Genomic DNA, 6,280 nt, shown 5'->3' on the forward strand with positions numbered 1-6,280 from the left:
ACACGCCACAAGCACATGGTTAGGGACAGCTTGGTTTAGCCGCTTAGGCCAGGATTTTATTCCTTTAGGCCCTCCTATCCACTGATGCTCAAAGCCTTGGGATCCTTTTTATTTGCCCTTGCCTCTTGGTTTTAAGAGATTTTGGCTTTTTCTGCTTGCTTTTTCTTCTCTTTTTTTTCGCCTATATTTTTTTTTTCTGCAAGCTTTGTTCTTTGCTGCTTTTTCTTGCTCCAAGAATCATTTTTATGATTTTTAAAATTATCAAATAACATGTCTCCTTGTCATCATTCTTTCAAGAGCCAACATATTTAACATTCTTAAACAACAACTTCAAAAGACATATGCACTGTTCAAGCATACATTCAGAAAATAAGAAGCATTGTCACCACATCAATATAATTAAACTAAGTTCGAGGATAAATTCAAAACTCATGTACTTCTTGTTCTTTTGAATTAAAACATTTTTCATTTAAGAGAGGTGATGGATTCATAGGATATTCATAAATTTAAGACAAAGTTACTAACTACTAATGATCATGTAATGAAGACACAAACATAGATAAGCACATAACATAGAGAAAACGAAAAACAGAGAAAGTAAGAACAAGGAATGAGTCCACCTTAGTGATGGTGGCGTTTCCTTCTTGAGGAACCAATGATGTCCTTGAGCTCTTCTATGTCTCTTCCTTGTCTTTGTTGCTCCTCCCTCATTGCTTTTTGATCTTCTCTAATTTCATGAAGGATAATGGAGTGTTCTTGATGTTCCACCCTTAATTGTCCCATGTTGGAACTTAATTCTCCTAGGGAGGTGTTGATTTGCTCCCAAAAATTCTGTGGAGGCAAGTGCATCCCTTGATGTATCTCAGGGATTTCTTGATGATGAGCTTCTTCATGTGCCTGTTGAGATTCATGAATGTGCTCTCTTGTTTGCTCCATCCTTTTCTTAGTGATGGGCTTGTGAGATGAATCTTTCCATCTCCCATGGCTTAGAGGTGGAAGCATTTGTCTTCCCTTTCCTCTTTCTTGAGGTTTCTCTGGCCTTAGGTGCCATTAATGGTAATGGAAAAACAAAAAGCTTATGCTTTTACCACACCAAACTTAGAATATTGCTCGCCCTCGAGCAAGAGAAGAAAGAATAGATGAAGAAGAAGAAGATATGGAGGAGATAGAGGGATGTGTGTATGGATGTGAGTGGTGAATGGAAAACAGAAGGGATGACCATGAATGGAGAGAGAGAGGGTGAGGTGGGTGGGGATCCTGTGAGATTCATAGATCCTGAGATGATCCTGTGGGGTCCACAGATCCTGAGGTGTTCAAGGAATTACAACCTTGCACCAAATTAGGCATGTAAAATGCCCTTGCACACAACTCTGGGTGTTCAGCGCCAGGTTGGTGCCCATTTTGGGCGTTCAACGCCCGTTTCTTGCCCATTTCTGGCGTTGAATGCCAGAACCATGCTTGTTCTAGGCGTTCAGCGCCAGCTCTTCTCCAGGGTGCAATTCTGGCGTTCAGCGCCCAGATGCTGCCCATTTTGGGCGTTCAGCGCCAGAACCATGCTCTGTTCTGGCGTTGAACGCCAGACAGGTGCTTCCTCTAGGGTGTGATTTTTCTTCCGCTGTTTTTGATTCTGTTTATAAATTTTTCGTTTATTTTGTGACTCCACATGATCATGAACCTAAGAAAACATGAAAAACAAAAATAAAATTAGATAAATAAACATTGGGTTGCCTCTCAACAAGCGCTTCTTTAATGTCAATAGCTGGACAGTGGGCTCTCATGGAGCCTCATAGATGTGCAGAGCTTTGTTGAGACCTCCCAACACCAAACTTAGAGTTTGGTTGTGGCCTCCCAACACCAAACTTAGAGTTTGACTGTGGGGGCTTTGATTGACTCTGCTTTGAGAAAAGCTTTTTCTGCTTCCTCTCCATGGATGCAGAGAGAGATCCTTGAGTTGTAAACACAAGGTTGTCCTTATTTAATTGAAGGATCAATTCTCCTCTGTCCACATCAATCACAGCTCTTGCTGTGGCTAGGAAAGGCCTTCCTAGGATGATGGATTCATCCTCTTCCTTTTCAGTATCCAAGACTATGAAATCAGTAGGGATGTAAAGGCCTTCAACCTTCACTAACACGTCCTCTACTTGTCCATAAGCCTGTTTTCTTGAATTGTCTGCCATCTCTAGTGAGATTTTAGCAGCTTGCACCCCATAGATTCCTAGTTTCTCTATTACAGAGAGGGGCATGAGGTTTATTCCTGAACCAAGGTCACACAGAGCCTTAAAGATCATGGTGCCTATGGTACAAGGTATTAAGAACTTTCCAGGATCCTGTTTCTTCTGAGGCAATGTCAGTTGATCCAGATCACTTAGTTCATTGGTGAACAAGGGAGGTTCATCTTCCCAAGTCTCAATACCAAATAATTTGGCAGTTAGCTTCATGATTGCACCAAGGAACTTGGCAGCTTGCTCCTCAGTAACATCCTCATTCTCTTCAGAAGAGGAATACTCATCAGAGCTCATGAATGGCATAAGGAGGTTCAATGGAATCTCTATGGTCTCTAGATGAGCCTCAGATTCCTTTGGTTCCTCAAAGAGAAGCTCCTTATTGATCACTGGACATCCCAGGAGGTCTTCCTCCTTGGGATTCACGTCTTCCTCTCCCTCTTTGGGTTCGGCCATTTTGGTTATGTCAATGGCCTTGCACTCTCCTTTTGGATTTTCTTCTGTATTGCTTGGGGGAGTACTAGCAGGGATTTCAGTGATCCTTTTACTCAGCTGGCCTACTTGTGCTTCCAAATTTCTAATGGAGGACCTTGTTTCATTCATGAAACTTACAGTGGCCTTGGATAGATCAGAGACTAAGTTTGCTAAATTAGAGGTATTTTGTTCAGAGTTCTCTGTCTGTTGCTGAGTGGATGATGGAAAAGGCTTGCTGTTGCTAAACCTGTATCTTCCACCATTATTAAACCCTTGTTGAGGCTTTTGTTGATCCTTCCATGAGAGATTTGGATGATTTCTCCATGATGGATTATAGGTGTTTCCATAAGGTTTACCTAAGTAATTCACCTCTGCTATTGCAGAGTTTTCAGGATCATAGGTCTCTTCTTCAGAAGGTGCCTCTTGAGTACTGTTGGATGCAGCTTGCATTCCATTCAGACTCTGAGAAATCATATTGACTTGTTGAGTCAATATTTTGTTCTGAGCCAATATGGCATTTAGAGTATCAATTTTAAGAACTCCTTTCTTCATAGGCGTCCCATTACTCACAGGATTCCTCTCAGAAGTGTACATGAACTGGTTATTAGCAACCATGTCAATGAGTTCTTGAGCTTCTGCAGGCATTTTCTTTAGGTGCTGCAGAAGTGTCCAATGACATCTTTGATAGCTCAGATAAACCATCATAGAATATATCCAGGATGGTCCATTCTGAAAGCATGTCAGAAGGACACTTTTTGGTCAACTGTTTGTATCTTTCCCAAGCTTCATAGAGGGATTCACCATCTTTTTGTTTGAAGGTTTGAACATCCACTCTAAGCTTGCTCAGCTTTTGAGGAGGAAAGAACTTGGCGAAGAAAGCCGTGACCAGCTTATCCCAAGATTTCAAGCTATCCTTAGGTTGGGAGTCCAACCATATTCTAGCTCTGTCTCTTACAGCAAATGGGAAAAGCATGAGCCTGTAGACTTCAGGATTTACTCCATTAGTCTTAAAAGTATCACAGATCTACAAGAATTCAGTTAAGAACTAAAAAGGATCTTCAGATGGAAGTCCATGAAACTTGCAGTTCTGCTGCATCAGAGAAACTAGCTGAGGTTTCAGCTCAAAATTGTTTGCTCCAATGGTAGGAATGGAGATGCTTCTTCCATGTAAATTGGAATTAGGTGCAGTAAAGTCACCAAGCATTCTCCTTGCATTATTGTTGTTGGGTTCGGCTGCCATCTCCTTTACTTGTTCGAAATTTTCAATAAGGTTGTCTCTGGATTGTTGTAATTTAGCTTCTCTTAGTTTTCTCTTCAGAGTCCTTTCAGGTTCTGGATCAGCTTCAACAAGAATGCCTTTTTCTTTGTCCCTGCTCATAAGAAAGAGAAGAGAAAAAGAAAAGAAGAGGAATCCTCTATGTCACAGTAAAGAGGTTCCTTATTGTTAGTAGAAAAAGAAAAGGAATAGGGGTGAAGAAGAATGAAGAATCCAAACACAAGGGTAAGGATAAGGCAGTGAATTGAGATGAGGAGATGTTAGTAGATAAATAAATAAATAGAATAAGATGGGAGAGGGAGAATTTTCGAAAATAATTTTTGAAAAAGAGTTAGTGATTTTCGAAAATAGTTTTTGAAAAAGGTTAGTAATTTTCGAAAATTAAAATCCAAAATTAAAAAGAAGTTTTGAAAAAGAGAGGGAGATATTTTCAAAAATTAGAGAGAGAGAGTTAGTTAGGTAGTTTTGAAAAAGATAAGAAACAAACAAAAAGTTAGTTAGTTAGTTGAAACAAATTTTGAAAAGATAAGAAGTTAGGAAGTTAGAAAAGATATTTTGAAATCAAATTTTTGAAAAAAATAAGATAAGAAGATATTTTTGAAAAGATATGATTGAAATTAGTTTTTGAAAAAGATTTGATTTTTGAAAAAATCACAATTAATGACTTGATTCATAAGAAATCACAAGATATGATTCTAGAACTTAAAGTTTGAATCTTTCTTAACAAGTAAGTAACAAACTTGAAATTTTTGAATCAAAACATTAATTGGTGATGTTATTTTCGAAAATTATGTGATAAAGATAAGAAAAACATTTTTGAAAAACATTTTTATAATTTTCGAAAATAACTAAGAAAAATGAAAAAGATTTGATTTTTGAAAAAGATTTTGAAAAAGATGAGATTTTTAAATTGAAAATTTGATTTGACTCATAAAAACAACTAGATTTTTTTTAAAATTTTTGAAAAAGTCAAATCTAATTTTCGAAATTTTAAGAGAGAAAAAGGGAAAGATATTTTTTTGATTTTTGAATTTTTATGATGAGAGAGAAAAACAAGAAAAATGATGCAATGCATGAAAGTTATGGATCAAAACAATGAATGCATGCAAGAATGCTATGAATGTCAAGATGAACACCAAGAACACTATGAAGATCATGATGAACGTCAAGAACACATTTTTGAAAAATTTTTAATGCAAAGAAAACATGCAAGACACCAAACTTAGAATTCTTTAATGCTTAGACATAAAGAATTCATGAATGCATATGAAAAACAAGAAAAAGACATAAAACACTAAAATATCAAGATCAAACAAGAAGACTTACCAAGAACAACTTGAAGATCATGAAGAACACTATGAATGCATGAATTTTCGAAAAATGCAAGATGAATATGCAATTGACACCAAACTTATAACATGACTCAAGACTCAAACAAGAACACAAAAATATTTTTGATTTTTATGATTTTATGATTTTTTTTTGTATTATCTTTTAAATTTTTTTTCGAAAATCATTGTGAAAAAGAAAAATAAGGATTCCAAAATTTTTAATATGAATTCCAAGAATCTTATGCTCTTTAAACTAAAGCTCCAATCTGAGGGTTAGACATGGCTTAATAGCCAGTCAAGCTTTAGTATGTATCCAGACATGACACGCCTAACATGCCCTATCCAGAAGAATTAGACATGGCTTTACAGCCAGCCATGCTTCATGAAACACTAGAATTCATTCTTTAAAAATTCTGAAGAAAAATATATTTTTGAAAACTTTTTTTTTTATTTTTTTCGAAAACAGGTGAGAAATTTTTGAAAGGTTTTTGAAAAATTTTTGAAAATAAAACAAAAAGAAAATTACCTAATCTGAGCAACAAGATGAACCGTCAGTTGTCCAAACTCAAACAATCCCCAGCAACGGCGCCAAAAACTTGGTATGCGAAATTTTTACTCAGGTTGTGAATTATTACATATCTTCACAACTTCGAATAACTAACCAGCAAGTGCACTGGGTCGTCCAAGTAATACCTTACGTGAGTAAGCGTCGAATCCCACAGAGATTGTTGGTATGAAGCAAGCTATGGTCACCTTGTAAATCTCAGTCAGGCAGATATAAAATAGTTATGTAGTTTTCGAAATTTAGTAATAAAAGAAGGATAGAAATACTTATGTAAATCATTGGTGAGAATTTCAGATAAGCGTATGGAGATGCATTCGTTCCTCTGAATCTCCGTTTTCCTGCTGTCTTCATCCAATCAGTCTTACTCCTTTCTTTGGCTGGCTTTATGTAAGGATGTCACCGGTGCCAATGG

The 6,280-nt window shown here is 36.9% G+C and overlaps 1 non-coding gene across 1 annotated transcript; it reads left to right on the top strand.

The window, feature by feature from the left end:
- The first annotated feature begins 3,429 nt into the window (after nucleotides 1-3,429).
- On the top strand, nucleotides 3,430-3,537 carry LOC148570582 (small nucleolar RNA R71). The gene has a single exon (XR_015907934.1). It is a non-coding gene; the product is annotated as a small nucleolar RNA R71 (small nucleolar RNA).
- Nucleotides 3,538-6,280: the final 2,743 nt, after the last annotated feature.

This window comes from Arachis ipaensis, chromosome B3 (genome assembly GCF_059453495.1).
Source record: "Arachis ipaensis isolate K30076 ecotype BB chromosome B3, ASM5945349v1, whole genome shotgun sequence".
Lineage (NCBI taxonomy): Eukaryota > Viridiplantae > Streptophyta > Magnoliopsida > Fabales > Fabaceae > Arachis > Arachis ipaensis.